The following is a 6,485-nucleotide window of genomic DNA, read 5'->3' on the forward strand; positions in this document are numbered from 1 at the left end:
AGTTCAATTGGGACATTTCCAAATTAGAATTGGTAATTGAATGATGATAAAAGAAACTGCAATTTTATCGTCTAGATTTATATTTATCATATTATTGCGTGACACGAATTAAAATAAATATAATTATAATATGAGTCTGAATTGGGTAAGGACAGGGTGTAAAACTTGGGTTTTACACCTTCCAATAAAAGATTGTCATATTAGTATTTTATTTAAAATTCAATACATCTTGCCTTTAAAAAAAAATAAATACATCTTACCACACCTAATAATATCTCAATAAACTCTCAATTTGATTATATTTATATATACGTATTAGAATAATTAGGGGTGGTTGTTCTTATTCTTTTTTTTTTTATGACAAAAAAGACATATAACAAAATGATGTAACATGTTAGAATTGAAGAAGTAAAACATGAGTTTTACACCATGTCCTTACACCATGTGACATATTGGTTTGTAAGTTCTGGATTGAAATTCGACTTAATAGCTAGTTTATTGCACAACAAGCAATTCTTTTAAGTAAACTTCAATTAAATCAACTGGTAAAGTCTTTGATGGTTGAATAAGAGATCTAGGCTTCTATCTCTGCCTACATTAACCAAAAACCGATTGATATCTTGGTCTAATGATAAAGAAATATTATCAAGAGCGGACGCCATAGACTAAAACTATTTTAAAAAAAAACTTTTAATCTTGACCATTAATTTAATCTAATGATTAGAAAAATGACACCTCACACAATTCACGTCAATGAATTGTGCGATATTGCAAAAGGCCCAGCCTTGCCTAACCCAAAAGCCACTAATTTGTTGAACTTTATGCTTACGGCTCGAGCGGTGTTTGGCAAGGCTAGGTTTGTTATAGCGAAGGCAGCGGCTGGTTAGAGAGACGCAACCTAGGGATTTATATGTCCCAATCCATGTGAAGATCCTAGAAGTGGTTAGAAGTGGGGATTTGGTTGTTCTTAAACAAGTGTTTAATTCTCGGACTTTGGATTAATCTAATGTCCAAATTCAAAAAAAGTTGAAACACAGGTGGTAGAACTGTAGAAGTATCAAGTCATGAGCCATTAGATTGTCTCAATGGTTAGGATTGAAGCAATTTATTGCAAGGGATCCCAATTCGTAAGAATTTTTTTAATACAAGGTCAAAATTATGTACAGTTTCTTAAATTCTATTCAAATTTTCAATTAAATTCAAGACTAAGGTACATTTTTAGTTCTTAAATTTAAGGTAGTTTTCATTTTGGCCCTTCATGATTTATTAAAATTTCATATTAGCTCACTCCACTGTCCAATTATGTTAGCAATCTAATAGTTCATAATGGGTCCGTTTGGATAGAACTTATTTTGCTGAAATTGAAAACTGAAAACTGAAAACACTGTAGCAAAATAATTTTTAAATGTGTGAATAGTGCTGTGAGACCCATTTTTAATGAAAAAGTTGTTGAAAAGTGAAATTTGTGGGACCCATGAACAGTGCATTTGTGCACTGTTCATGGCTGAAAAGTCAATACATGCGGCTGGGTTAAAAAAAAAAAAAAAGCAAAAACGCAGATGTGGACGCTGAAACGCGGATCCAAACGCCCTCAATATGTTATCCAGCCTACAAGATCCAGATTCCAAAGCTAGTTTTTCAAGGAGTAGCATTTAAGAGCATCCGCATTAGTGGATGCAAAAATTTTGTAAATTTGCACATCTAAAAAAAGAAAACCTATTTTTTCTATTTTACACTCCAATTTTTACAAAACAACCACATCAGTTTATCTATTATACACATTTATTCAAATAAAATATTCATTTTCACCCACCATCAACCCACCTAGCCACCATCATCAACCCAACATCAGCAATCACCATCATCAAGCACCATCACCCTAAAACCCACTGATCAAATAGAAAATCTAAAACTGATCAAACAAAAAATTAAAAAGGATCAAAGGTGAGTGAGATCGTATTAGTGAGGCCGGATTGATTGGAGAGGCTGATCGGTGAGGCTTGACTGATCGGCAAGAGTGAGGTTGGACTGATCATATCGATGAGGTTGGTCGGCAAGGCTGGACTGATTGATGTCGGTGAGGCTAGGCTGATCGTGTTGGTGAGGTTGGACTGAGGGACCAAAGATAAAAAGAGAGAGAGGTGAAAGTGAGAAGCTGAAAATGAGAGAGTGAGGTGAAGGAGAGACAAAAAAAAAAAATGTAAAATAATAAATGCAAGAGCTACAGTAACTGTGCATATATGCACGGTTACTATAGCGCTGGTGCATAAATGCACAATTTTACACTCACTGATATAAGTGTTTTTTTGGTCAAAATATGTAAAATAAAGTGTTTTTTCTATTATGCAAGACTTTGCATCCACTGATGTGGATGCTATAACAATAGATTACTAAAAGATATAGACAACAAGACCAATGTGAAAACGGAATCAAACATGAATGACTAAAATAAAAATTCTGAAACTTAAGGCTTCGTTTGGTAACAGTGTTTAAACAACGATTACAACACGTATTTCTACACACTTTTTTTCACCTACATATATTTTCATAAAACTTAAACAACATTACTAAAAATCTCTTACCAAACGGCCCCTAAATAGCTAAAATAAAAACAATGTCAAACTTTAAGATCTAAAAGTATTTTTAAGTCATATTACTAACCGTACGTTGAATTTAATAAAAAACACATCTTTTTTAACCCTCTTAATAAGAGTAGGGTGATACTAGGTCCATTTGGTTAACCGACTCAAACTCACATTTTCATATTTTAAATAATATTTTATATATTTTCATACATTTTTTTATCTACACATATTTCAAAAAATTATAAAAATTTTATCTCAAACTACCCTACCAAACACCCCATTTGTTTTACAGATGCGGTCACACGTAATTTTACGCACACTCTATTTTTGAACTAGTACCGGTACCGGGATTTGAAGTCCCGATTTCGAATTCAAAAATAGAATATGAGTAACCATTTGTGCGTAATAAAAAAACACTAAAGTTATTCATACCGCCACCCGGCATTGACATAAGAAACATGGCAAAATGGCAATGGCCAGAATCAGACTAATTTGAGAGCTAAATCCACAGCAATCTTTCCCAAAATGAACACTGTTGTGTTGAGTAGAAGAACACTATTGTTACTTGAGATCCTCGATCCACTCACTTCTTCTTTCCCCTCTCATCACAACAGCAAATTGAGACCAACCCAACCAGCAACAAAGAACCAAGTCCAAGGCGAAACCGAAACCAAACCCAACGTTGCTCTCCCTCACCCATCAGGGACCGGACTCGAACCCCACTTTCCTCACCTGGGCTCGAGCCAACTCCAACTGGGTCGCGCCCAAATTGACTCACTCCTCCCTCGACCTCGCTCCTTGACCGTGAGCTTGTTGTCACTGAAGAAGACACTGCCACTCTCTTCGAAGAGCTCTGAGTTTCGTCGGATTCTAACAACCCTCGGAGCTTCCCGTACAACGTGAAGCAGCATTGCTGGAACAAGGCCGAGAAGGTCCGAGGTCGATCGTTGGCGCCGTGACGCTCTTGGAAACCTCGTCTTTCGGGAAGCTCGTGGGTTGTCCCGGTTGTCTCTGTCATGATAATGATCACATTGTGCCTTTTTCTACGGTACTCACATTTCTATTTTTGGTTTTACTTAAAAAAAAAAAAAAAAAAAACAAATCTTTCTGTTTGTGGTTTGGATTTTGTGAAGTGGGTTTGTTTTGGTTCTGGAAATTCAGGGACCATTTTTTTGTATAAGTGTCTAAATTTCAAATTTTGTGTCATAATTTTTATGGGTATTTTTTGATTGGTTTGTGTGTGACATTGAGTATTTTGCATATCTCTTTTGCTGCACCATTAGTGAGGAGCTTGATGGGCCTGTGATATAATGCCAAGTTAGACATTAAGTTTCAGGCCTTGGATTCTCCTGGAAATGCAATTTTCAACTATCTAGTTATATTGCCTAGACAATATTTTACATATTAATCTTTCTTAAGAGAAGAAGTTATGTTCGCGGACCCTTTAAAGTTCTATAACTATTCAGTTTTAAAGTTCCAAATTTGACACCTCCACCCTCCACCTCCCTCTTGTGCATGTATTTGGTCCAATATTTGAGGCAAAGCCCTTAATCACCACAATTAAAAAGAACAAAATATTCTCTCATTTTTAATGTGGGATTAAACATTTTTATTAACTCCTCATATTCCAAATTCACGCCCACATCTTTACATTTATGTTATAACATTTATTCATTATAATTATTTAATATTAAAATGCCCCAACAGTACCCTATTTAGCTCTGAAGTAAAAAATTATTTTTATGTTGAATTTGATTAATAATATAGTGTTATGACTTATGATGAGCTATACTTGACGGGGATAAGTTTCCCCCACCCCAAGATAGTTGATGTGGATACTGTATTAATGTCGTTTGATTCCACTGGTCTAGATTATGAACTTTGAATTGATTTGAATTTTGACAGGGCTTACAGAGTCTGGTCAACAATTTTGTTTTCTTGAGGTTAAAATTTTTCTAGTTTGTAAATTGTACTTTTCAATGACATGAGGAGTCATTAAAGATTTAAGTGAGACTTATCTTTGGCCAACTTGAGTACCCAAAAGTTGCAGTAAGTCTAAATGTTGCCTCTGTTCATGATTCCAGTTAATGTCTTTGTTTGAAACGGTCATTTATGAAAATTTAGTCTGAAATACTTTTCTTAGTTCCTACCATATTGATTTTCTTTTTAATATATATTTTTCAACCGCTTCATGATGCTTGATTTGAATATTTACAAATTTCAGAGAAGGCAAAGCACACTTGAGAATTGTCAGGTTTTGCAGGTATTTGATTATTCAAGTTTTGCAAGTATGGCATCTTGATTTCACATGTTTGTGCTGAAGAAATATTACTTAATAAAATATTTTACAGTTCATCAAAGTAGAGCGGGATATCTCAGTTTCTTTGTCTTTGCGTGTTTTATGAAAATTGAGTTGAGATGTACATTTCCGTACACAAATCTAATAATTAAAGTGAACACTCAAAGAATCAGGTATGTCCCTGGAGTAAGCTTTTATGTAAGTTTGTAAACGTTATTAGTTCAAGCCAGACAGAGTCTTCCTCTCTGAGCCATACTCTAGCCAATATACTGGTCAATATTGTACACTGCTTCTAATTAAAGTTTTCATTATCTGAATATTTTGTTATGAGTTATTAATTTATAATGTGTTCCTCTGGCACGCCAAGATGCATGAATAAAGGTTGAAAGGAAAGAATTAGAACCAGTTTAAGAACTTAGATTAATAATTTGTATGGTATATAGGGAAATGTCATTTTAGTTGAGTGCAGTTACCATAATAACTTCATGCTATTGAAATTGAATGTAGTAAAAGAGTTGACACCTGACAATGCTTATTTTATTGATAAAACTAGTTAGGAAAAAATCCACAATTTTATACAAGAACTCTCTCTCTCTCTCTCGTGTTAGTCTGTTACACTTCCTTTTGCAGTGGCAGGGGTGGTTTCTGATCAGATAGTGAACAAATTGTGATGGCTTGCTCTTTGATATGCCTTTTAATTTATTTCCAAACAGAAGTTTATTTTGAGTGTGTATATGGATTGGATGCCATTTTTTAGCACCAAGATTGTTGTTCATATTTGCTTTACTTTAAGATATGCATCTTCCTTATTTAAGGAAGCCAACTATTTGTGTATTAAATACAAGCAACTGTTAATCGATCAAAGGGAAATCAGACTGGATTGTCCAAAGCTGATCTCATCCAGAAAAGTTCTTATTGCCGGGTTTCAGGTATTCTCAACTTCCATAAAACCTATAGAAGCCCTCAAATAAATGGATGTACTAGAATTAATAATTGAAAATTCTTAATGGGTTTTCAAATGATTGCAGATCGTGACATGGATCTCTTTGAACTGTCTGCCTATGGCAATGTACGCCGTGGGCAAGACTCTGGTGGATGCAGAATTCAATAGATATTATAGCTGTATTATTTCTTTTGATTTTGATTCGTACATGGAATAGGACCTGCATAGATGTGTAAGTGTTGATCCATCTGTAGCCTTGAGCTCATTGTATGCACTAGCATTCATATACAACTGCACAAAATGTGCCAATTATCTCCTGTTGTCTTGCAGAGTATTGGAGTAATCTGCATGAGCTCTCTCTCTTCTCAATCTTGCAAAATATGTTTTTGTTAGGTTTGGTGTCTTCATTGAATGTACTTCAATGTTGCCTGCTCTAGCACACTGAACACAAAGGAAATTCAGCTTCATCACAAGTGCTTAATTCACTGTTACAATTTTGGTCTATTTGCTTGCAATTTGGTGCTTAGTGAGATAACTAAGCAATAGTGAGATGACTTAAGCAATGTCAGTAACATGATGTAGTGAATATACTGGTGTATGAACGTCAGCCCAGTAGCTGCAGAACTTTGATTTGGTTAGCGTTATTCCTTCTTCACCT

At 34.7% G+C, this 6,485-nt stretch overlaps 1 long non-coding RNA gene across 1 annotated transcript; it reads left to right on the forward strand.

Moving 5' to 3' along the window:
* The first annotated feature begins 4,664 nt into the window (after positions 1-4,664).
* LOC142617664 (uncharacterized) lies at positions 4,665-6,182 on the forward strand. Its single transcript, XR_012841018.1, has 2 exons — positions 4,665-5,813; positions 5,913-6,182. It is a non-coding gene; the product is annotated as an uncharacterized LOC142617664 (long non-coding RNA).
* The last annotated feature ends 303 nt before the right edge of the window (positions 6,183-6,485 follow it).

Source organism: Castanea sativa, chromosome 11 (genome assembly GCF_040712315.1).
Source record: "Castanea sativa cultivar Marrone di Chiusa Pesio chromosome 11, ASM4071231v1".
NCBI lineage: Eukaryota > Viridiplantae > Streptophyta > Magnoliopsida > Fagales > Fagaceae > Castanea > Castanea sativa.